Raw genomic sequence first — 27881 nt, 5'->3', positions numbered from 1 at the left:
TTTTAAGAAAATTTATCAATTTTTGACTGAAACCGTGCAAGCCAATCTCGAAAATGTTAAGAAAAAATTTTTTTTATTGAAGTTTTTACTGTTTCGTGAATTTTTTTCGGGAACGCAGTTGTTTAGCCAAATTAATTCTGGTCCTACAAAGTACAAGTTATAGAACACTCAAAATTCGCATTGATTGTTGATATATATATTTTCCGAAGTGTTTTAGGTTTATCTTATATGAAGGAAAGTTTTAAACACCTTTCGAATTTTCGAAGATTGGATAGTTTTAATTACCAGATTTAAAGATGCTTTTTCTTATAATATCGAAAATAAAAGGGTGGAGTTTAATTGACTAAATTTGATTAAAACTGTACCTGCTATTTTTCTGCTCCCTACTGTACACACATATGTACATACATACATAAATGGCAGAGCTTGGTTTATAGTTCTTGGGTAAGCGCATAAAAGCGAGTGATCAAAAATGTGAACAAACTAAAAAATTTAGAAATTTTGTTTTTAGAGATATCGATAAACCTACTAAATGTTTATTAACGGAATTTGAGTCGGTAGCATAGATGTTTTGTGTTAACATTTCGATTGGCGAAACACAATTACTTTTTTATTTTGCATCGCGTACCTTAAAAAATCTTTTAAAAGTATTTGTTTTGAGCTTTATACCACTGTTTGGTTGGGATAAGCTTTGACAAAAACTGAAGAACAATTCAGCCGTGGTATGAACTTATACCTGATGGAGTATCAAATCCACTTAAATAAATATTAAGGAGTTAGGCAAATAAGAATATTTCTCGCTGAATATGAATTTTGAAAGATGATCTAATAACATAGTTTGTTACGTTGGTTTGGTAACTTTGCTTTAAACAGTAAAGTTTACACCAATGACAACTTTGTTCCATGTACACTCAGGTTATTTCATTTCCGTTTCGTTTCAGGTAAGAGAAAATGAAGGGAATATAATTTTTACCATTTGCAGGTGAAATGAAACTTTTTTCAAGTGAAGTGATTTTTCTGTTGATATTAAAGAAAATTTACAAAATGTGCACGGAAGCAGGGAAAGCAGAGCTAATAATGCACTGCTAAAAATCCAATGTCACTTAGTTCTGTTGAACGCGCCTGAAAATACTCCACACAATTCGGATTCAAAAAATATACATATGTAGCACATTGTGTCTTAAAGGAATAGCAACAAAAAAGCTACACAATTAAAAAGCATGAAGTGGGGCATTCATAAGCCTGAGTGGATAGATGCATCTGCCTTTACCCTAGTTGGATAGTTCGAGTTCAAAACTCAGCTCTCGAAAAGTTAACTGATGAACAAGTGAAATTCAGAAATATGCCCTAGTAATTGTGTGCAAATGTTGTAATTTCTCTATAATATCAATGACAAAAAAATTGTATAAAACAATATGAGCCTGTCTCGCTAATTAAATACATACAATCGATTTTTCTTACGAATCAAAAAAAAATATTGCTTTAAATCAAACGAAATCGTTTTCATTTCAAATTAAACCATTTTTAGCTTTGCATAGTGTTTCATAGCTATACTAAATTAACTGACAATATATCTATGTTTATCGTGTTTATAATATTGCAATTTCATAATATTTGCCTTTAAAGCGACCACTATTTAAAGTTTACCTTATAGAAGTCAGACCCTGCTAAGCAATGCCCAGTTGTTCAGTGTGAGTTACGTCTGCAGTTGAGTTTAGTTTACTCCTAGCACTTTGGCCGTTCCAATAAAATTCAGAAAATATAATGACGTCAGAGTTACTTTCATTCGATTAGAAAACAGTTTCACTTGACGTCAAAGGAGAATTATTTGATTTGACAAAAAAAAAAAAAATATTCCACAAAAAAAGGTTTCATTTGACCTGAAGATACAATAACTAATGAAAATCTCATACTGAAATTATCATTTTGTATAGATAAATCTCTCAATGGTTTCTTAAGATGCATTTGGAAACTAACCTATGGCCTTTCAAATTGAAATGAAAGAAACATCTTACTGGGATTTCAAATAAAAATTTTTTGCACTTAAGGTGCAAACGAATAATTAGGATTTATGCTCAGTTAAGAAAAAACAAGAACAACCTATATTATCTGATATTAGACTCAAAACAGGCTGGGAGAAACTCGCTGTTCTTGCGTCATTCTACAAATTTTGTGAAACCTTGGAGATATCTTTAGTTCTGAACTTCATAGCTAATGTAGGAAGGATGCATGCAAAGAACGTTTTTTCTTAAAAATCATTTTTAATGGGCCTCAAAATTATGTTGAGAACACTGACTCTCCATTCGGGGCACATTTGAAATTAAGCTTAAATTGAACAAAAATTAAAAACAGAATTTCAAATAGGCCATTTTCGAATTGTCAGCTGAGTACGGTATGCAAAGTGCAAAAAGGTGAAAAAGAGGACGCAAAGGGAGACTGCAAAGAGTGAATTGTGAACGTACATGACTAAAAAAACTAATATTTTTAATCGACACTCGGGTTTTAAATGCGAGTCCGAAGAGTGCAAGTCTCGCAGTATTCGGTTAATAATTTCGCTCGAATTTGTGAAATGATGAAAGAAACGTTATTTATTGTCACGCCATACCCAACAGAAAACTTTCTTTAAAAAAAGTTCTCCTTAAAATACCGTTTTCAAATTCCTTGAAAAAATTGCGAAGCATAGCGCCCTATTAGGACCAATTGCCATTAGCTGCCTATTAAACGTCTTGGAGAGTAACTTCTCTAAGGACTTTAGGTAGATCTGAGGTTTTCATTCAGATAGCCAATGCAAAAGGTTTCGGTATCAATCAGGTTAGGTAAGTAAGCTGCGGTATCAGATTAACCAATTTTTGTAAAATCTTCGATATCCGGAAAACTGCAGAACCGATTCCTATACGGACCATCATAATAATGGAGCTAGGAGAGTATGTTCTCCGCTGCAAGCAGTTGGTGGGACGCAACAAATAAAATGAGGTTACACTGATATGACAGCCCTTGGTCGGGAAAAATACCGAGTCGCTTCAGTACATATAACGAGTTGCCATGGGAAATGGCTACTACAGCAAGAAAAGCTGAAATAGTGTATTAAAACACTAAAATTAAGTTTTACAAACAATTTCAAGTATTTGCAACACTGTTATATATGAATGTATGTGTCTGCAAGAACTCCACTTTGAGCGCAAGAATTTCGCCCAAAAACACACTCACAACGCAAACGTATGCAAGAGAGAAAACAGCAGAAATGCATAAGAAGAGTCTCCCAAATGTTTCCATAGAGCATTGGCAAAATACACAGCTGATTTTGGTATGTTTTGTTGTTTAGAGCACAACATTTTCAGCAGAGCCAGAAGATAACAAAAACAAAGCAATAAACAATGAGCATTTTTGTGTGCTCGTGAGTATCATCGTCGCCGGCAAAAGTTGTTGGTAATTGTTGGGTTAGGTTGTGTTAGATACATATTTGATGTTTTAGCAGAAATGCATAGATGTTGCTACCAATGATAATATGAAAGACCCGAATACCGTTAGCAACATTTTTAGCGCGTGCCAATAGAACTATCAACATGTTGCCAACGCTTACGATGACTAACGTCGTGTCGGAGCAGCACATATGATGCTCATCTTGTTGTGGTCGTTGTTATTGCTATGGTATGGCAGTTCAATAACCGAAATATTATGTCACGTTTTGTTGTTGATGCGGCTATAGCTTTTATCGTTCTACAAGATAGCTTTCAATATACATACATATGTACATACGAGTACAATACGCATGTATAGGTATGTTTGGACCATATGGGGTGTAAGAAAAGTGTTTCATGCGTACTTCAAGTATTGCAGTAGGCGTAGTGGCTATGGGAGGTGAACAAGTTGTTATGTCTTTTCGTTGGACTTCGTTGCTAGTCTTTGGAAAGTATTCAGTAAAGCATGGCGAGTGATTGAGTATATGTTTTAAGTTTTGTACTGAACAATGAGTATTGTTTGTGAGGAGATGGATAATGTATAGAAGAAAATATATGTATCAATAAAAGCTCGTCCAAAATGCTTCTGTATGCAGCTGGATTATTCAGGCAGATCTACACTCTCACTATGCAATCGATTTGTATATGTTGAAGGCGAAGTTCGGAATTTAGAGCAGAATTGAAACGAAATCGTTTCGAAATAACTTTTTTTTAATAAAACGTCCTTTTAAGTAGTGCTGTTGCTTAGAAATGATTAATGCATTTTTTTTATTTCAGCAAATGCTTATGTTTTATCTCGCTTAAGCCACTAATTACCCAATTTAAACGGTTTTACTTACAGGTACGAAAACGTTTTAAAGTACTCAAGTTGTGACTTACCTGAAACAAAGAAAAAAAATTACATTAGTATTATGTGTAACACCAAAATTATTGTGTTATAATTGAAAAAATCGGACGTTCAAACGAGGTGACCAGAAAAGTAGGATTTTCCTGTTGAGTCACTTGTTCTATCGTTAGACAGCGTTGGAAATTAATTTTCTCTACGAAATTAAAAAAATATGCTAAAGTTCTTTTCGACCAATTTAAAACTGAAACTCATTTCATCTCAATTAATATTTTACACACAAAAAAAAGTGAAGTTTTAAGACTTTTCGTAGTAAATGGCTGGTCCGAGAGGGCCTAACATTTCAAATTTAGCACCAAATAGTACAATATTTGCGAAGTTTGGATAAATTGTAAAGTAGTACACTTTTCAGAGTAATATCAAAACTAATTATGGAGTCAACGCTGTTGCTCATTGTATTGAGTAATGGCATATGTCAAGAGCAAGCTGCAGTGGTGTGGTGGTACCATGATCCGTTTCTCACACCGAACGTCCTGGGTTAATTTCTTCATTGTTGCTATAATTTTTTTAGCATTTCTTGGGGATGAAATTCACACTATTTGCGTTTTTAAATAGAGCAACACCACACAGGGCGGTTTTGACACCAACATTTTTTTGTGTGTAAAATTTTAGGCTGAATAGGGAAGTTTGATTCCTGATGATGTTTGAGTAGCTGCTTTATGTTTAATATTGAGTAAATGGTGCAAACGGGCAGCCTTGGTGTAATAACTTAAAATCCCATTCTACCTTCACCGTTTCACCAACCTAATTACGAAAGAATGCAGAAGGCTATGAGAAGTCGTTTGACAAGAAAAAAACGTTTGGGCTGTGGCGGGACCGCAAAGAAGAAGGCTTTGAGTCCACGGCCACACGGTAGCTGAAACGCAGCAATTATAGGGCACACAGCTTTTTTTAAATCCATTCGAAGGCCAATTAATGATGACAATGGAAGATTGGATGCCTAGATATTCGCTTTCTAACTTATTTACGTCAAAACGGCTAACCATATTTAAATAAAATTTGCCAAACAAATAGATGATAGTCTTTAAGGATCTACTGGCTATCCTTTTTTTAATAAATAGACGTCAGAAGGGCTGGATGGGTTTGGTGATATACAGATAGCCAATAGTCTGGTTGGTCCCTTGAACCCTGAGAATAACTGTCTTTTAGTTATTTTTATTCACTATAGATTGAAGTACGTATACTTATATAGCCTTAAGGGCCCATTACTGATACTTAGCATAGACTTGACTTGACTTGGCAACTTAACCACGATTATACTCCACTTAGCGCATACAATCTGTCATCATAATCAATAAATGTCAATTTGTATGACAAAATGTGAAAATGAAATAGAAACAGACAAATGACATCTCAAAATGTAAACGTCACTTAGAACTTACATAGAAAATCAAATTCAACAGACTTCTAAGTCAAGTTAAGTGTTGCTAAGTTTTGAGTAATCAGTAACACGCAATGTTCATTTAACAGAACTGTAAGTGACAGTTCTCAAGTCAGTATATGCTAAGTATCACTATGGGTCCTTTAGTCTATGGGTAATATAACTAGGGGTCTAACAATATTTGAAATTAGGAATCGCCCCTTTCCTAATGAAATTTCATCACAAGATTGAAGTCTACTTTTAGGCATGTAATATCTGCATGTAGGCGGTTTCACTAAAACATGGCTGTTCTAATAAAAATTTGTTTAACTAATAAAACAAAACATTTATTGACTAGACTACGACAACACAACTCCAAACTCCATATAAAAAAGTATGCCTGAATGTATACTACACATTTCACGATGAATGTCATAGAGTACAAACACGTATATATCAATTTAACAAAAATAAATATCGGAAAAAATTATACACATTTTGTGAGGAAAACGATTATGCTTTCAAACGGTTTTTAATGAAAAATAGTTTTTGAGATAAAATTACGTATTGAATGCAGCAGAAAAATTGTTCGTACCTTTATGGAGGAATATCTCGAAAACAAGAACTAAAATGAAAATTCTGAATCGGTATTCAGTTAAAGTATTAGCTCTTTTTTTGGGTCCAGACTTTATTAAAGATTTTACGACCCGTTTAATAGTTTATTCAACGTCGAAGACAGTTTCGTCCTTACTTCTTTATTATATTAAAATGTTTTGACTCAGTGCTTTGAATTGAAGATCAAGATTTTCGGGTGACTCCCACATATTTATTACGAAAAAAATATAGCAAGTTTCATTTGTATCAAATGTAGATGAATGAAGTACAGATGATGATTACAGTATGTACAGATTTGTATGTTTGGAATATGGGTAAAGAGGTTCAAATGAAAGAAGAAGTAAAAACAAGTGCAAGTATTTACATATACATATATCCAAAACACTAAATAATCATACAGAAAACTCGGCGTTGTGTAGCGCAGAAAACGCACTTTGTTGCAAGTAAATATGTATACGCGGTACGCCCCAATGGATTTTATGCTGAGAGCTTCCGTTGCAACAAAACCTCAAGTATGTAAACAATAAAATAAACAGCAATGGAAACAATTTGCGACGAATCTGTAGAGGATACATACCAATCCATTTTCAAAAATAAAAACGAGTTTTCCATCTCACTTTGATGTATAAATAAATAAAAAAGCTTAGAAAAATTGTGTGCCACAAACGCAAGTCTCTAAGTTTGCTTAAGTACTTACGAATGCACATGTTTTTATTGTTACTTGCGAAGAAGGCAGCAGCCAACGGCCAAGTCATCCACATGTAGGCATAATTCTCGTCCACTCACGCACACACTCACAGACACACAACTGATCTGTCGTACGCATCCACCTTTTTCACGTTCCAGCTCGGCCAGGCAGCCAGCCAGCCAAAGATATGGCAAATATTGAGTACACAATTTAACCCACTAAACGCAGTTTTCCTGGTAACAGATATTGAAAGCAAAATCACTTTTTTCGCACTATTAAACTTACTTATTTGCATGACGCCCGCCCACCTCACATGCTTCATACAAAAAAAGGAATGATATTTGCTTGCATAATTTGTGGGCCCATTGCTTTGGCAGCAATTAAAATGTAAGAAGCAACGGCAGGCCCACAGTAATCAACAAGAAGTAATCTCTTTGAATCAGCAACGTGTGGCATATAAATCACTTTCATCATCAGCTAAGGCAGCGCAGGCCGTAACGCAGACCGAGCGCCAAAAGCAACGTACAGCAAGTCATAAAATTTGGCAGCAAACAATAACAAAAGGGAAAATTTATAAAAAGAAAAATAAAAACGATTAAAAAACACAAAAATATGCAAACATTCATAAAAGTGGCAACACACAAATAGTTAAGTGTGTGAATATCAGCAACCAGCAATGATTTTGGAAAATTGGAATTTTTATGGTAAGAGTTAAAATAGTTTTAAGTATTCTGGCAAGCTCAAATACAAAACGTTTATAGCCGTCTATTTGTTAATTATGAGAAAAAGGGAGAAACGGTATGTGGCGTAGCAAACGGCTGTGTTTTTTTGTTTTATATGACAATTAAATGTATAAAATATGACACAGTTTCCGATACAAAAGACTTTGGCTGTGTTCAGACTCAAAACTGGGGATGCAAAAGTAGCAACAAAAATTATTACAAAAAATTGTTTTGAACGCCGCAGTGCGATGGTAGCATGCTCCACCTACCAAACCGAAGATCCTGGGTTCAAGACACGGGCAAAGGAACATCAAAAATTTAGAAACATGTTTTTTTTTTTTTTCAACTACAAAAGTTTTTCTGAGCGAGGTCGACACTCGGCTGTGATTTGGCAAACACTCCGAGTGTATTTCTGCCATAAAAAGCTACTCAGTGAAAACTTATCTGCAACACATGCAAAGGAGCACGACGCAAATCGGAAGAGAAGCTCGGCCTAAAATCTCTTCGGTGGTTATCGCGCCTTGCATTTATGTAATTATTTTATTTTGAAAAAAACTTTAATGAATTTTGTTACGAAGTCTAAGCCAACCGATTTCCAAAACATTTTCGAAAAAAATTCATAAGCTCTTCATAACAGTTCGAAATTAAAAAATAGGAAAGTACAACTAAGAAGTCTCTCAAAACTCACATTGCTTTTAAGAGATTTTTTTTGGCGAAAGGTGTTTAAAATTGTCTTCCATGCAAAAAACTTTATTATGAGCACTTTGTATTGAAGCAAATCCAAAACCCTTTCCGAGAAAAAAAGTTTTTAAGAGTTTTGAGAAAGTTCAGAAATGTGCTCACACTAAAATTTATTGCACTATAAAAGTGCATAAAGTTACTGAAATGTATAAGAAAAAATGTTGAAAAATATATAAAAGCAAACTACAGCTGCCTACATAATGAGATAGACTTGCCGTTGGCAGCCTAAGTGTGGTGGTAGCGTACTCGTCCAACAAAGCAAAGGTCCTCAGTTCATGTCCAGAAGACAGCAACAACAAAACATTTTGGATTTGAAAAAATTATAGCCAAGTCGGCCCTCAGCATTGCCTTGGCAAATACTCCGAGCATACTTCTGCAATGAAAAGCTTCTCCGCGAAAATTCATCCAGCAGCTGCCGGTCGGAGTTGGGTCCCGTTCCGCCAATTAAAAGAAAGCACGATGCAAATAGCCAGCGAAGCTCGACCTTAAATTGCAAGAAGGTAAATAGATTTGTCGCCTTATGTGGGCCAGCAAGAGATGACGTTCTTGGCCGTTACCAAGCGGAAAGATTCCATGCTTCGGCTTGTTACTGACCTTGGCTGCTGGCCTCTCAGCCTTCGGGACGGCTAACGCTATTCAGCTAGTTAAACTCTTTCGTGAATTCGGGTACCTAGGAAGTATCGTGCGAGTATAGAACGGTGGTCGCGAGCGAGACCTAAATTCCTATTGAAGCTTCTCAGTCTTGTTAAAGTAGACTATAACTCTTCTCCCCTTTTCACCTCCCCCGAGAGAGCTGCATCTATCACCAAAGGACTGCTATATTTCTACCCTTTCCACCCCGCTACTGCTCGTCGCCCTACTAATCAATTGTTGGCTCCCGCAATTCGGCGCAGCACCGCTTAACTGTGGCAGCACTGTTAGCGTCCCAATACCACTCGTTGCTCACTAGGACCCTTGACGGTCCCCGTGTTAAAAGGCTTAGATTATTCCCGCAGGAGGCATGCTTGTCGAAAGAGCAGAAAAAAATCCACAAAAACAAAGGTTCGAGCGGTCAAAAACCCGTTACCGAGATACCCAGTATGCGCATTGCTACCAGTTAGAGGATGAATATCAAACAAAAGGCATTGACTAGAAATTTGATTGCTATTTCCAAAGAAACTTTGCTAAGCCGATGAAAAAGTACTGGCAATGACCATATATATGTAATAGTCAAATTGTTTTATTTAACTTCGTACTAAAAAAGGTCTTAACATCTTACTATACTAATTTTATAGTATTGATAAATTGAATTGAATTGAATAAATATACCGTGTGGTTTAGCGGTGACCCACAGATGAATTTACTTTAAATAGAGCAGTTTGACTGAACATGGGAGGGGTAGGGGAGCTTTAAGTTAGCATTTGTACACTTTTAGTTGCAAATAAACGTAAACACGTACTAGTACTTCCTTCGATGAATAGGCACTGGAATAGCTACGCACTTTGCATTTTGAGTTTTTTATACTCAGCGTGCTTTGCACACAGAGTACATTAACTTTGATTGGATAACGGTTGGTATAGACTTCCTTATATCAAAATCATCAGTATCGAAAAAAAATTTGATTGAGCCATGTCCGACCGTCCGTCCGTCTGTCCGTTAACACGATAACTTGAGTAAATATTGAGATATTTTCACCAAATTTGGTACACGAGCTTATCTGGACCCAGAATAGATTGGTATTGAAAATGAGCGAAATCGGATAATAACCACGCCCATTTTTCATATACATCTATAACATTTTGGAAAACACAAAAAACCTGATTATTTAGTAAATAATACATCTAGAATGTTGAAATTTGACGTGTGGACTGATATTGAGACTCTTGATAAAAATTAAAAAAAAAATTGTAAATGGGCGTGGCCCCGCCCACTAGTGATAAAATAAATTTTACAAATATTATTAATCATAAATCAAAAATCATTAAACCTATCGAAACAGAATTCGGCAGAGGTTGCCTTTACTATAGGGAATGCTTTGAAGAAAATTTAACGAAATCGGTTAAGGACCACGCCCACTTTTATATAAAAGATTTTTAAAAGGGTCGTGGACGAATAAGATAAGCTTATCTTTGCTAAAGATAATAAAGAGCTCTATATCAATAATATTATTTCATTTACCAAGTGGATTTATAACAATAGGAAAAACTTCAAATTAAAAAAAATGGGCGTGGCACCGCCCCTTTTATGACTAAGCGATTTTCTATGTTTCGGGAGTCATAACTCGAAGAAAAATTAACATATCGTAATGAAATTGTGTACACATATTTTCCTTATAGCAGAAAATATTTCTAGTAAAAATGGACGGGATCGGTTAAAGACCACGGCAACTTAGATATAAAACAAATTTAAAAGGGTCGTAGACTAGAATAATAAGCTATAACTTAGCAAAAAATAGTTTTGAATCAATGATATTTCACTTATCAAGTTTTATAGTAAGAGGAAATGGGGACACATTTTTCTTTTAAACGGGCGGTGCCACGTGTTATGTAGAAAAGTAATTTATCTGAAATGAAATGTAAACTGAAGCTCACGCTGAGTATATAATGTTCGGTTACACCCGAACTTATACACCTTTACTTGTTTTATGTGCAACTTGACACCAAAACTGTGTATGGACATGAAACAACAGAGAAACTTCGAATAAGTAGTAATGCGTAGCCATAATGCAATTACCTGCAGAAAAATTATACTAACGTATACAAACTAATGGCGATTGCGTACGTGAAACGCATTTAAAAGGGTCTAAAATTATATGCCGTAGATTGTTGTGTTATTTTTGTTTGTAGTCGCGAAAATCATGTGGGGTAGGACGAAGAAACAAAAAAAAAAAAAAAACAATTAAAACTGAAAAAATTGTCATACCAAATATTAAGAATCGAAAGCGGATCTAAGTGATGGGTAGCAAGTGGGCAACAAAAAACCTTTACAGGCTATAAACTTCTGCTTAGCTGGCGGCGGCCCACCATCAGTCCAACACCCAACACTTTTTAGTTTTCACAGTCAGCACATTCTGTCAAACAAGAACAAATGTGCCCAGACTGCCTGGCACTCAGCACTAAGCATACAAAAGCATATACATCATACACAGGTGAATAGTAAAAATCGCCCAGAGTTGCATTGTTGCCAACAACAGCATCATCAACATCAGCTAACTGCCGCCTCTTCCCGCCAGCATCATAACCATCAAAATGGGAGCAGCATAATAGTGCGTTAACACTTCGTGAGCGAGTGGGTGACACGCAATGGCGATGAGGCTTTTGTAGAAGCTGTGGGTATAAAAAAATATTGATGGCACTTTACCAAGCAAATTCATTCTCATTTTTTTATATGTACTACATACTTCAAAGTGCGGAGTTTGATGTTAGTCTTGCCTGTCAAGTGGCATCAGTTTGTGCCTAATCTCTTTAGCATCGTTGAGCAAATATTCTACAAGCATCATACAGAAAAGAGGTGGGATGTGAGAATATGCATTTGTAATTATATGAATATTAAGTTTATTTATAAAAGTATGTTTGTATATACCATAGGATGAGTTTAGTATAATGAACTGTGGTGGGGAACAGCACAGCATGTTTTTGTTTCGTGCTGAAAATGTCTCAGCCACTAAAGATTTTTCTTGTAATAGGTAACACAAAAGCAATATTTGGAAGGCCTTCCTAGGAGTTATTTTAAATGAATTATTTTGAATCGATTTTGGGTCAGGTTAGCGCCAGGAACGTTTTTTTTTATTGCATTTATGCCACTAAACGGTTGAAATATGTATGTATTTGGTTTGGTTACATACATACCTTCAATTTCGATTCGACCATTCTAGAATTTCTTGTCCATTTCGACCCACATAGTCTCAATGCTTGGGATTAATTGGGAATTGTGTTTGGGGCCGAATCGGGATTAGCTTGTTACCAATTTGGGCTCATTTTGGCAGTATTTTATAACTTCGAAATTGGGGATGATTCAGGAAAATTGTTTTTAGGATTATTTTGGAGTCATTTCGGAAGGATATTGATACTATATCTGGGTTCCTTAAGCATTATTTAAATATCATTTCGGGGCCCATTTGGAGTTACGAGGGATTATCTCTGGAACATATCGCGATATTTTCGGGATCAACTCGGGACTATTCGCGCATTACCCCGGAATAAATTTGGGGACATTTCAGAAATTCTAGATCATTTGGAAGCACATTGAGATATCATCTGGATCCCTTTAGCATTATTTAGGCCTCATTTTGCTGTCCTTTTCGAATCACTGAAAAATTTGATTTGACGATAACTTGAACAAATATTTAGATATCTTCACCAAATTCGGTATACGGACATATCTGGACTCAGAATAGATTGGGATATCATACGATAACCACGCCCACCTTTTCGATATCGAAAATTTTGAAAAATGGAAAAAATGAGGAAATTCCAAAAAAAATATCGCTAACCTATGAAATTTGGTAGGTGGATTTGTTTTACGACGCAAAACATAAATTCCAAAAAATTTTGGAATATGGGCGCTGGCACCACCCACATTTTGAAAAAGAAAATTTGAAGGCTTAAGAAGCCGTAAATCAAAAGCCGTTAAAGGTAAAATCGGTTAAAGAACACGCCCACTTTTCCTAAAGGTCTAAAGTTAACAAAGTTTGCAATAACTCTTTGGTATTTAACTACATTTTACTGATATTCTACCTCAGTAGTGGTATGGGTGAGCTAAGAACAAAACGTAAACTAATTTTGAAAATGGACGTGACACGCCCCATATACATATGTATTATTGCGCAGCCGTATAACACTATTAACCACACAAAGCAATCAACAACAGCGTTTCAAGTGCACAGCTGGGTATGTAATCAGTGTTGCCATTTTGGTGCTGTTGGAGCCAGATCTATCCCTTTTTTTGCGTTTAGCTTCAAAAATTCCGGTTTAGCTCCTAGCTCTTTTTTTTGGCCCTTTTTAAAATGTTTGTTCCCTTTTGGCTCCAAATCTATTTCGGCAATACGTATTGTGAAATTTGTAATGTGTTTTATATGTGGCGACGTTTTGTTTTATTTGTTTCGTTATGTATGATGTTGCAACTCGGTACTCTGATAACAAAACTTTAATCGATACACTGTGTCATGAGGTTGTACATTTGCTTTTCCAGCTTGTGCAACAGCATAGTGTCACCTTCTAAGAGTTTTGACCCTTTAACTTCAGATTATAATAAATTTTTGTCTCCCGTACCTTATTTTCATTATACCTTTGAAGAAAATATACGAACTAAAACAGAAGATAAATGTATAGACGAATTTATTGAAAGAAAGATACGTAATATATGTAGCGACTTCTTAAATTAATAGAGCAATTAAAGCAACGCTTGCCGCAAAATATAGAAGCGCTTAGCAACATATATTTTTTTTTTCAGTTGAAAACACATTGAGAATTTTGAAACTTCAATTGTTTTCATATTTCACAAATGAAAAAAACAAGTATAGCACTGATGAAAGAACTAGGTTAAAAATGCAGTGGAAGAATATCTTTCTCCAAAATTGGAAAAATGTGACTTCAACGTTAAGTTTTTGGTTTGAGGTTAAAGAGTTTAAGAACGCGTTAAATGAAAACCCTTTCCAAGAGCTTGTCAATTTTGTGCTTACATTTCTTTTGCTGCCAATAAGTAATTCTGGAGTTGAAAGAACGTTTTCAAACATGATTTTAATTAAAAGCAAACACAGAAACAAAATGAATTTAGTTATGTTGATTTCGCTTCTGACAAAAAAAAAGTGGTCTTAAACGGCTGAATAAATGCTGTCATGACTTTGAAATAAAAAACAATCTCTTTAAATTAATGAACACAAAAAATATTTATGAATATAGCAATAATAATAATTCATTTTCTGAGGACGAAATCATAGATTTTCAAGGCCCTTCAAACATATCTCGTTTTTGTTATTACAAAATATAAAATGAATTATAAAAACAGTATTATTTATGTACCTCTGTTGTACCTTATTGTTATTTTTTTTTTTTTTTATTTTACTGCACCTTTTTTATAACTTTGTTTAAGTTTGATTTGAAATAGATGTGAAATCTTACATTGAAAAATATACATATACTTTTAGCTCTTTTTGCAACGGGTTTTGGATATTCTTGAAGAAATTTAGCTCTTTTTAGCCCTTTTTTTTCTAGATTCTAGCCCCAAAGAATTTTTTTTCCTGGCAACACTGTATGTAATGCTCGGTTTCACACGAAATTAGAGTTTCTTACTTGTTAAAATAGTTAATATGTAATATTGCGTAAAATGTTGGGGCAGTTTATGTTAAGTTAATTGATTACTTCAATAACATCGACCCTTAAACCAAAAAATCCAATATAAAAAAAATTGTATAAAGCATATATGACACTACTTTATTTTTACTTGGATTCCAAGCTAAAAAAACTGACGAAACTTTATCGGAACTTCAAAACACAAAAAAAATTTCTATCATGAAAAAGCGAGACCACTATTCCCCCAAAATTAGTGAGCTTGACATGTTTTTGTTTATGTTTTACATTTTATTTTTACATTAACACTTTTAACAGTAAAAACAATGCAAATAACACGCGAAAATTATTTCGGTCTCTAATGGTTGATTTTAATTGTGTTTTTATGCACCAAATTTTCAAACTAAAAACAAAATTTTCATGTGTCAGAAAAAAAAATAAAGAAAAAACGGCCGAATATCAAAAAAATCTATCGAAATACAAACTGGCTCGTTTGTTTTTAATGAACTAGATTGTATTTTCCATGTATTTCGTTAGTTTTTTGAAATATAGTTTACACACTTACACCAGTACTGAAGCCGTATTAGGAGGGAGTGCGACAAAAAATTGAAGATAAATTACAAGACAAAATACACGAAAATTAAGTAGTGTCATATAGGTATAAGGAAAAAAGCATTGGTCCACAGCTGCTAAAAGCAACAGTAACTCAATTGTCTTTATAATGATTTTGCCGCCGATTGTTGCTATTATTTAAAACTGAATGGCAGGTAATGTAAGCAATAAAGTAGCAATTTACAGACAGTTTTATATTACACTTACAACTTCCGAGTTGTTGATCAATACTTATAAAAACTATAGTTTATTTATTTATAAATACAAGCCTAAAAAAATAATCAAAATAAAAAACAGAAGCAAATTAGCAGCAAATCAACCACTGCAGCAGCAACCACAACAAAAAACTTTCGACTAACGCCTATCGAATTGTAGCAAAAAAGTGTTGTAATTATGGTCATTGTCGTTAGTAATCTGTAATTAGTTTTCCACAGGCAAAAAAGTTGCTTAGCAAGATAAAAAGCATGCAGAGAGTAATCGCGAAAGGAGGTGTTGGCAACACCCCAGACACGGTCAGTGCCACTGTCATTGCCAATAACAATAACAACTAGCAGCCGCCATTCAGCCGTACGACACACACCTCTTTTTTCGTCCATTAACCATCAAATTGTTTTGCAAATCGCTTCCTACCATTGTTCAGTACATTAAAAAAAACCTTTACAAATAAAAAAAATATCATAAAGAAAAGTGCAATTGAAGCGTGCCTGCAGCTTACGGGCGTTACGTTCTGCTTAACTCACTTATTGAGTTTCTTATTGACTTTATCTCAAAGACTTGTCTCTCTATTTTTTTTTTCCTTTCGCATCAGTTGCAATTTTCTTCTTTGGAATGTTGGCAATTACACGGTTTGATTTGTTTGTAAATCATAAACGATTACCACACTAAGAAGCATTTATCTTAATAGTTGATATCCCAATTATTGATTGAAAATTCCATGCACTTTTTATTGCATTTCACAGTTGTTAGCAATTTTTAGTCTAAGAATTAAAAAAAAGTTTATTTAAAAGCTGATCAAACCGAAAACCAAAATAAAAATATAAAACAGCAAAATAACAATGCCAGCGCTTTTGGGGAAGCCCGTCTTGTAAAGAAAAATTATCTAAATTGAAATCATTCAAGGTTGAGTTGAAAAAAAGCGAAAAAGGAAAACTTGAGTTTAAAAACATAAACATATTGTATTTAGCAGAGGCCGAAACTGTTATTCCTTTTATAATATAATTCCTTGCAAAACTATTAATTTTGGACTTTTAATATATTTGGATAAAGATAAAAATTATTTTCGGATTTTTATTTTTTGAGTCCGATGGAACTAGTTAAACTCGGACTTTTAAAAATAAAAGTTCGGAAATAAAAGTTAAATCCGGACTTTTATTTTTTAAGGCCAAAATAAAAGTCCCGCTTGATAACAAAGAAACTTCTTATCCGAAACAAACAATTTTTTAATTCGTATTGTTATCAAGCCGGACTTTTATGTTTATGTTTAATTTATTCAGTCTATGATTAGAATAATCTTACAGACTAGAATACAAAAGTAAATTAAAAACTTAAAACAAATAATCAACTGCAAACCACAACGAAAAACGTAAGTAACATGACTAGCGAAAACAAAAAACAAAAAGATATTGCAAGTTAAGATTAGAGGTACTCTTGCAGAGTTGACTTGAAGATGTTCCTCGACAAATAAAAATCAATAAAAAAACCTCCCTGCGAGTCTATTAAATTCAGTTAGTGCCCGAAAATTGGGTCAAAATTACAATAATTAGCCCTGCAAGCACGCGTGTAAAATGGAAAAAATGTTCGAAGACTCCGATTAGGTACATTAAATGACACCTTTGATAAGAGAGCTGGGCAATCAAGAGAGCCAACTATTAGATCATAGACGAACATTAGCAGATGTTCTATCCTTCTGGATTCGAGAGGTTGGAGATTTACGAGTAAGCAGCGCGAGTGATAGGATGGAATTGGGTCGTCAAAGTTGAGTGAAAATAGACAAAAACGAATAAATTTTCTTTGATGCCTTTCAATTCTGGCAGCATTGCAGCTATAGATAGGATTCCAAACAATTGAGGCGTATTCTAGTTTTGAACGAACGAGCGAGGTATAAAGAGCCTTCCTTGTATAAGGATTCTTAAAGTATTTTGCATATCTACGCCTGCATATCTATTCCTGTAAGCCTTGGGAAGCATATAAGAGATATGATTGACAAAAGAGAAAGAGGAATCAAAAACAACACCTAAAAATAAAAAAAAAATAACCGAAACCAGTCGAGAACCTGCGATATCGTATAGGGTGGAATGTAAGTTAGATGATTTAGTAAAAGACACGTGAAAACATTTATTCACATTGAGGAAGAGATTATTGGCATTACACCATTCGATAAGATTATTTAGGTCATTTTGTAGGAGTAGGGAATCCGACTCGTCATTAACTCTACGAAATAACTTTAAATCATCTGCATATAGAGGGAAAGAAGACGAAGAAAAACAGGAACCAATGTCATTTATAAAAAGCACAAACAACAAAAGCCCAAGAATGCTACCCTGAGCAACTCCAGACGTTGCATAAAAAGGGTGGGACTTGCAGCCCTTGATTTCAACACACAGAGACCGGTTCGACAGATACGATTTTTGACCAGGACTTTTTCGACTCCAAAAAAAAAAAGTATTTCCGTCCCTGGTATTTAGACTTGTACATATGTATGCATTTATAGTTTAACTTGAACTGACTTTTGTACTGTAACTTATTTGTAATAATTTCACGCTCGAATACAATAATTTGTGGGATGCAATCACGTTGGTGTTTCACACTGAGCAGAGCTGAACCAATGTTCTACACAATAAAAAAAAAAATCGGATACAAAAACAAAATTTTAAAGTAACATCTTTTAGTTCAATGTGTGTGAGTGAATTATTTCTTAGAGATAAAAAAAACTCCTATACCATTAGTGCTTCCTTGCCTAAAAGTTATTTTTATTTTTAAATGTGTTTAAACTGCATGTTTATGTATTTAAATAGGAAAATTTGCAATTTGGCAGTAAAAAGTTAACAAAACACAGTTCTTAAAAAGCTCGAAAAATATCGATAGAACAAATGGATAAAAAAAACGCCTTCACATCTACAGATGCACTCTTTAGAATATGGTTTAATTTCCTCTCTCTCACCCGTAACGGATTTCAACATTCCCGGTTAAAAGTTAAAAAAGATGTACAAACGATCTGATTTACAACTTTCTTCGTCGTCATCATCCACGAAGTTATCTGATGAAAACTTGTTAAATAAGTGCTAACGAAATCCAAAGTAAAGTCATACTTCGGGGTTATTATTTGTTTGTCTGTGTGTTTACGCTATGATTAATGAACATTTTTTATATACCATCAGCTGGGTCATTTTGGGTTTGAAATTTTTCATCTGCAGCTGAAACCATGGCAGGTATTGTGTATGCGAACGCCATTGACGAACAAATGCACAAAAATTATTAGTTGGAACTTCATAATCATATAAAAATACTAAATAATAACAAATAGAAATGTATCGAAAGATGCCAGCCATCGTGCACTACGTGCATCATTGTTGGACATCATTTACTTTTTGAAATGTGAAAATAATGTGCCCGCATTGTACTAAAGCGCCTCCTTTTTTCGCTTTCCAACTCATTGTGGCAACACAAATTTCTAAGCTGTTTGGGAGACATGGCAGCACATATAGGGCTAGTGATTGAAATATCTACTGCATAGTATATATGTACATTTGTTGCAGCTTTTGTAAGCGTTTTTTAAAATACAACTCTTTCGATATTTGTTGGTAAATAAGTCGGCATGCAGTCAATGATAATGACGAAAGGCATTTGTTACAATTGCACGCACTTCACGCGCCATTGTTGCAGGAACAATTTCATGGCTCATTGTTTTTGGTTTCAAAACTTTTGCAAGTAAATAAATTTAGCCGGAAGTTGTTGGGTAAAAGGAAAATGATTGCATCAGTGATGTAGGAATTTTCGAGTAATTAAATCCGATATGGATATTGTAATATCGATGATAGTTATTAAGAGTAATTTGTAATACAAAAAGGGAACTCATGATGATGAAATTAATTTCTTAAACATTTGTAACAACTTTCTTTTTAAATATTTTTTTATGGTGTTAATATTTTGTTATGTTACTTTACTGACAATGAGTGGCTATGATTCGGTATAAAAAATATATATACATACATATAAGCTGGGAAGAAATTTTTAGCTGCATCAAATTACAAGTAAAATTTTCGCAGCAAATACCCTTCAGCTAATAACATTCAATACATACCAAAAAAAAAAAAAATAAATTGATCAAATCAAATATACTGAGAGTATTGAATCCGTTGTCACCAAAAAAATTCTGTGGAGCGCTCTAAGGGTACTCCCCACACTTTGGGTTTCACATATGTTTGTATGTGCAAAAATAATGCATCAAAGGTGAGTTACAAAGTGAAGGCAACAATGGCAGTTATAAAAGAATCATACAAGGGGCAACGGAACAGTCATATGACTGATTGGTTAGATAGGCCGGCTAGCTTATGTTTGAAACCCAGAAGCCGGAAAACCTAACACATGAAGAATTTATGATTTTGAATTGGTGTAGTTTTGTAATATTTTTCTATATCAAAAAAACAACAAAACAAAAGTGGTTGGATTGCTTTGCAAATGTTTTATTAACCTTCAACATAAATTTGGTATGTTCCGAAAATCAAATCAAAAGTTGCTTTAATGGGAATGACCTTCGTAAGTCAGTTTAATGAAATAAGGGCACTTAATGTGCAATTTGGTACATACTTTGCGAATGGGTTGCTTGAAAACATTCTGGCGAGGTTATTTTCAATAATTTTTTAAAATGCTTTATATAGTTTCGCAATAATCGGTCTAATGAACATTTATTTAACAGGCTTTATGCCTATCGAATATAAATATAGTTAAAAGAAAAACACTAAAAAACACGCAAATATGGTGCCGTTTTAGTATCTAGATATTTGATGTTGATACCACTGCAGCCCAGAGGTTCGTGTCTCCACTATTAAGCACAACTCGTTTTGTAGCGACTTATTAAACCACTTCAATAATTGCCGCTAGACGGGTCTAACTGTCTTTGCGCGCCTAACCTAGAGAGTTATAAACAAGCATACATACAAGTGAATCTAATATAAGCGTGTTAAAAAAACGAGTTTGTCTTGTGCCCCATAGAAAAACCTCCCTTCTAGACAAGTAACTTTCTCAAAAACCAAAATGTTTTTACCCTTGGTTATAGGTATAACTGTCCCAGCAATCGAGGTCCACAACTTTAAAGTCGAGTACTCTTATTCACAAAGCTAACTCGTACATGTAAATATTGTAAGAAATATTCAATCAAATATTCATTGAAAAAAAAAAATAATAATAAGAAAAACTTTTCCTCAAATTAATGAAAAGTTTTATACAAAAATAAGAAGTTCTTGCTCTTTACATTCAATTAAAAAAAATTGTTTAGGAAGTGCTTTTCATCATTTTAGGTAAGTTTTTTTTTTAGTGCAGTGTAAAATTGAAAATCGGAAATATAAATTTAAGGGGGAAAATATAATTTTGTTCAGTGTTTAAATTTTAGCGTTAAAGTAAACTTAAACGTTATTGAAAAATTAAAATCACAAATTTCCATGGTTGGTAAATGTGAGATGAAATTACCGAAAAGTAACTATTACCAAAAGCATTTTTTTTTGCTATTGTCAAATAATATAATGCTCCATAAAATTGCCAAATCGTGTTGTTGTTTAATGGCTAAGTGAAAAGAAAACGAAACCTCTTTTGGAACCAGCAAAAGCTAATTGAAATATTAAAAAAATACACATGCCGTTATTTGTTTATTTCACGAAATTATCCAACAATTATTTACGAATGTGGATGGGGCAATTGTCTAAAAACATTATTCTATTTACTTAAAAAAATAAAATAAAACAAAAAATTTCACTAAAATTATTTGGCAAATAATCGCCACAGTAAGTTCATCAACAATTTGTTGTTGAATTTGATTATTCATTTATGTTTATTTTTACTTTCGATTTTGTTATTAAGTTATCAGGCTCTTGCACTTGTGGTGTTTATGCTTTACGTTCAGCAGATTCAGGAGCGATTGCGGTTTGAGGCCAAGAAAAGTCGCCGCAAAATATTCCTCTGCTTTATTTAGTGCCGCGCCCACTACCGCAGGTGGGAGTGGTGTCCTCTGCTTGTGTTGCTATTTTGGTTGTTACGTTAGGGTCAATAAAGGTTCATGTGAATTGATAAGAAACCTCGTATACATACACTGTTGATCATATGTATGTATGTACCTTCAAGTGCGTATTCAATATTTGCCAATATCAAAGCGAAGTAAAAAATTAAAAGCGGCATTCATAAAAAAATTTATGACTATTTTACAATCGATTTATTTGTATGCAATAATAAATGCACGAGGAACGTTTTTCAAATAATGAATCATACAAATCATAATGGGTAGCGCTTATGCACCCATTCCAAAGGGTGCCTCAATAGTAAGGCAATCATTCCATATAAACTCTAAGCTTGACCCCGGCACTCAAAGCCATACGAATCCGAGTGCATTCCTCTTCCACCTTAAATCTGGTTTCATGGAGCGTTTTTCCCAGGCGAAGACAAAACGGAATCTTAACTATTATTATGGAGACCACCTTGCGAGCGCAGAAAAGCTTGGCATGCCTTAAGGAGCTTTAAGCAGGAAGAGATGAAATACACGATATAGCAACTTGACCGTAAATTTCCTGATATCGTCCGAATTCAATTATTATTTTGTGCCGCGCCACTGGACAACATAAGTCAGAGTTGGTAGATCATTTTAATTTTTAAGGAACAACGTGATTTGTGCCTATGACTTCTAATTCCGTTGCTGTGACCGAACAGTGATAAAAATAATATTTACACTTTAATATAGTAAATAAATAAATAAATAACCGTTTAAAAGGTTAAGCGCCAATTAAGGAAATAAAATCTTAGTTCCATAGCTATTCCATTCCTTTTTCCATCCAAAATAGTTTAATGAAAATCAAAACCACAGCCAAACTTCTACATATAAAACAACGACAGGAGGAAAGAAGACACTCCATCAAAGCCGAGTTGTCTTCGAAACAAAATTTAGAAGAAACAACGGAAGTCGTACCTTTATAACTTATGGGAATTAGCCTCTCTTGGGTGAAGCAATCTAACATACTCTATGTGCTAGCACAACTGAGTAGTAAAACAGTAATTTGATATGAAGTAGCTTAACACTAATACTTCATCTACAACTAAATTTAAACTTTATTAACGCCTTTCATACAAATTAGTGCCGTGGCTAAGAGCATCAATTCGTCGCTCTTCATATCGGCTAACTTCTTTTGAACTTCACATCAACTAAAACCCAAACATTAATACGTGGAAAATAAATAAAACACATTTCACAAATTATGTATGGGAGTGTAACTTGATAAACGTAATAGTAAAACACTATAATAAATAACTACGCTATTAATAACACTAACATATTTACAAAAACTTAAATGTTTAACAATCACTGCATTGCATTGCTGTAAGTTCCATCAAAACAAACCTTCAAGTATACGATGGCCATCAGCTTCGTTCACCATTTAATCATAATTTCTTTCACCCGTTTCTTTAAATTATCTAGCAAATATTGCGTTCCTAATTTATAATTCTTACCCGTCATATTTATTTGATTTTAATTCCTTTCTCTTGCTCAATAATTTGAATCACGATTTTTATTATTAAATGAGACACACAGTAAGGCATAGAGAATGATGGACGGGCTGGCAGCGGCAAAGGGCAGTGAGGAATAAAATAAAATAAAAAATGCTGCCTCAAAATACATTTCTTTTGTTGGTTTTTATTGCTACCGTCTTCTGCGCTTGGTATAAGGCAATCAAATGATGGTATTCTTTATCAATCACCACAAAGCTTTAAATTGTGAGAGTTTTTTCTGACAGTTGTTCGAAGCTTTGTGTCTCTAATTGATCTTCTTTCGTTGTTGATGGCAATAAATTAAGAAAGTAAATTGTTGTTGGTTATAACTTTTAATTATTAATTTAGGAATAGCTGATTAATGAATTTGTTAACTATTTAACATGCAAATAATCGTCATTGTGCCGACTTGAAAAGCGCCGGGCACACTTGTATCCATTTAAATATTTCCTATTCCAAAGCCCTCTATCCCAGAACTCAGTTGAAGAACGTTCCATCTTTGAACATAATTTTTCATTTATCTCCACTGAAACTATAAACGATACGATAGGGTATTTTGGACAAATTCTGAGATAGAGCGTTATTAAACTCTGAGATAGGGCTTCCTCGAACAGGCAAGAGTACATAAAATGATTTGAGTTAGGAAACCTTCCAGACAATTTCATTGACGTTTCAGCCTATAAGTATGTGAGGGTTTTTAATGTATTTAAGTACCTTTTCAGGCCTTTTAATGCATATAACGAAGGGATTAAGAGTCACGCCACCTACATGGTAGAGCGTCACATTCGCAGTAAATGTGAACCGGCGTTTCATCCTCCAGCTTAAAAAAACCGTGGACATTCTCTGCAGCAAACTTCTATTGCATGGATTTCTGTCTGAAAAATAGTGGGGTAGCATCCCATTGGTATCAATTTCTTGAAGTTCAGCTCACAGATATGGCCTATAGTTTTTCAGTTAATTTTTGATCCATCTGTGAACCAAACCTCTGATTCAGGATCAGTATATGGGTTCAATGATTCTTAAAGAGCTCTGTCCACAATGGACACCTCAAAATTCCGTGAGATTCTGAGCGCAGGGGCCATTGCATCACGTAGTCTGAACTCACTTTATCCTGGTATTAACTTTGTAAAATGGGTGTAACACCTACCATATTAAGTAGAAGAAAATGAAAAAGTTCTGCAGGGCGAAATCAAAAGCCCTTGGAATCATGGCAGGAATACTGTTCGTGATATTACATATATAAATAAATTAGCGGTACCCGACAGATGATATTCTGGGTCACCCTGGTCCAAATTTTGGTCGATATCCCGAAAACGCCTTCACATATACAACTAAGGGCCACTCCTTTTTAAACCCCTCATTAATACCTTTAACTTGATACCCATATCGTACAAACACATTCTAGAGTCACCCCTGGTCCACCTTTATGGTGATATCTCGAAAAGGCGTCCACCTATAGAACTATGACCCACTCCCTTTTAAAATACTCTTTAATACCTTCCATTTGATACCCATGCCATACAAACACCTTCCAAGGTTACCCAAGGTCCAAGGTACATGGTGATTTCCCCTTATTTTGTCTCCAAAGCTCTCAGCTGCGTATGTAATGTTCGGTTACACCCGAACTTAGCCTTCCTTACTTGTTAATTCATAACGCTTCATTATGATTTTTATTTCTGCACTATGAACAGGTGTTGGCTTTGATGGTGCCACCTTTGAGAACAATTTCATTTTCAACTTAACCTCATCTTGATATCCAGTGCGGGATATCAAATGTAGAAATGTGCTGGATATATATTTGATAACCATAAATTCCCCAAATCTAATCTAAGGTTGGAGAACAATTTGAGAATGATGTTGGAGATCAACTAGAGAACTATATATTACAGAGTTCCTCAATGGTTGGATATTAATGTTGGACTAGTATCGCCTGTGGTCGAAATTCGACCAACGTGTATTTTTTACAACTCAGTCTATGCATCAAGTGTTGGAAATATAGCAAACTGGTCTAACTTACTTAACTTTTTCTTTAAAATTATGAATTTGATCCAAGACTTTGTACTTTTTGATTGTATTTTCTTAAATTTTCTACAAGCTTTTCACATGTAATTATAACGTTTTGGTATGGAGCTCCTTAAACAAAAATATAAAAATTATGTAAAATCAAATGAAATTGACATAGAATTAAGGTGAAATTGCTTGAAATTGAATTGAAAAATTGGTTTTTCCACACCACCCATGAGGTCCCCGTTGGCGTGCTACCGAAGTTAGTTTTGGGAGCTCGGTTCCCCAGTAGGCCTACATCACCCATATACATATATCGCCCATTTACTTCAATAGTGTCATAATTCAAAAAACACGAAATTTTAGTTAAAAAAGAAGAAATGTGCTAAAGGAATTTGGTCTATTTCACGTTTAATTTTGTATAAATACATATCTAATATGTAAGTGTGACACAAAACAAAAATTTGGAGTAGAATAGAGTATACCTTCATAAAAAATAAAATAAAGATATAAAAAAATTATGTAATGAGAAAGAAGGCAGAGTTTACTAAAAAATGCTTCATTAAAGAAAAAAAATAAAGTATTTAAATTGTGAAAAAATTAAGTGAAGTGAACAAACAGTTCCATATAAAAACGCAATAAGTGCACTTAGACCTTTTTTCGGGTTTTAATGTGAAGATTCTAATGTTCGGATATTTAATGTTGGGATTCCCATTGAGATCTATGTACGTACGTAATTAATTTGTATTAAATTTGTAAATACTCCATTTCATGAATATATATGACCATATCTACCATAAAATATCGTCTGTGAACAATATAATACTAAGATATAACAAAGCAGAATAAATTAGAAAGAAAAGAAAAACAAGCAAAAACATTGAAGTTATTCACGCAAACACATTTACTAAAATAAAATTGATTTCATAACTTTAAGCGACATAAACAATTAGGGTTATGGGATAAAGGCATCCGATTAATGGATATATAATCCAACAAAGTTAGCCTAATAATAAATATAGTGGGTAATATACTGCATATGCAATACGCCCGCTATGATGCCGGTTGCCGCTTGGACCTAAAATCAAAAACGTTTTTGGGACGTTTTCTTTGTTTCGTTTAATATACAATGTGAAACTTTCCGATTCAGTCGAGTTGCATTTAAATAATATAAACCAATTTGAAATAAGAGAATATATAATAAAATAAAATAAGAAATAAAATAACTTAGCATAAAAGGCAATATAAAAAATTTAATGTTATATTTTTGTAAATTTTTTTTTGTTCAGTATAAGACGTACTTTATCTAAAATGAGGATTAAATCTGCAAATCCAAAAACATTTTCGGGAAAATTTGCCATTAATTGTTATAAATAAATTAGCTAGTTTCAACAAAAGTTAACTCATTATTTGTGATTTCATGTTTTTTTGAAAAGAACTAAAATAAAAAACAAAGAATCTGTTAAATAAAGACTTATGTATTTACGTGTAAGTGAAATTTGCCACAAAAAAATGGGCCGGTAAAAAATTTATTCTATTTAAGATTTTTGGGTACGCTACAAATTATTTTGGAACACTTTTTAGGATTTTGGTAGAGGCTATTATAGGTAAGTGGCAACAATGGGAAACCATGTCTTAATCTTTCACCGTGTAGCGCGTACGCTTATGTAGGTTTGTGTCTTAGAGCACGTATATAATTTGTCCACAGATGGGGCGCTTTTGTGCAAGAAAGTAAATATCGATATTTGGAGAGATTGTTGGATTTACAAAAAACTTTTTCTATTAATTATAAACAAATAGAGTAATATTTGTTAACAAAAATAGGCCCATGCACTGCGGCTGATCCATACGAATCGATTCATATAACTTTTGTATGATTTTAAGTATGCTATCTATGCGAAACCGCCTGTCAATTGTTTGTATGGAAATTTTGTTAGCGTATTAATATATAGATGTTAACTTGAGGACTGTAAGGTTGGAGAATAATTAAATAATGATGTTGGATATCAATTTGACAAGGCTGGACAAATAGTGTTTCGATAATTGCTGGGTTCCAAGAAATAGTTTCACGAAAATGTTCCATAATAAATTTTATAATTGCAAGTCATATCCTTTCTTAACTTTAATATATTTGTGGAGCCTGTCACATTAAACCGCGAACACGAAAGAAAGTTCCAGAGTTATTTTACTGTTTATGTAACAATCAGGCTTGCATACATATTATAAAAATTATACTGCAAAGCACGCTTAATGTAGAAAAAAAATTTAAAACATTTAATATGCATCATAAATAATAACAACAACGCTGCAATAAATTGAACAGCAAACGCTCTAAAAACTTTCATTCACAAATCAAATTTCCAAATCGAGGACATTTCAACAGCCACTGAATAAACAAATTTCATAAAAGGTTTACGATCGAACTAAGATAAGTAACGAAAAGGCAGCTAACGAAAAGGTGTAAATGAAAACCACCTCGCATCGTAGCTTTCAAATCCAACAAATCAATCATTAATGAGACCCGAATAGAATTTAAAATAAATACTTTTGTATTTAGGCGCACACCAAGCGACACAACGAAACGATACAAAATTAAGCAACAAAGCGTAAAGAATATTTGATGTTATGGCTTATGGTTTAAGTGTTTGTCTATACAATGGTTCAATGACCGAAATAATCAGTAAAAAAATGATATATTTCATCGGCCTCTTTTTGATTAATTAAACATTGCACCTGTTGAATTTGGGTGTTTAGTATGGCAGTAA

The 27881-nt window shown here is 33.9% G+C and overlaps 2 protein-coding genes across 4 annotated transcripts in view; both read right to left on the bottom strand.

Moving 5' to 3' along the window:
• Dpck (Dephospho-CoA kinase) overlaps positions 1-27881 on the bottom strand; it is a 435691-nt gene that overhangs the window by 267407 nt on the left and 140403 nt on the right. The gene's annotated exons all lie outside the window — the stretch shown is intronic.
• Positions 1-27881, bottom strand: part of LOC137246915 (microtubule-associated protein Jupiter-like) — a 283516-nt gene that overhangs the window by 123972 nt on the left and 131663 nt on the right. The window lies entirely within an intron of this gene.

This window comes from Eurosta solidaginis, chromosome 1 (assembly GCF_040869045.1).
Source record: "Eurosta solidaginis isolate ZX-2024a chromosome 1, ASM4086904v1, whole genome shotgun sequence".
NCBI classification, from domain to species: domain Eukaryota; kingdom Metazoa; phylum Arthropoda; class Insecta; order Diptera; family Tephritidae; genus Eurosta; species Eurosta solidaginis.
This window is presented reverse-complemented; position numbering and strand designations above follow the sequence as displayed.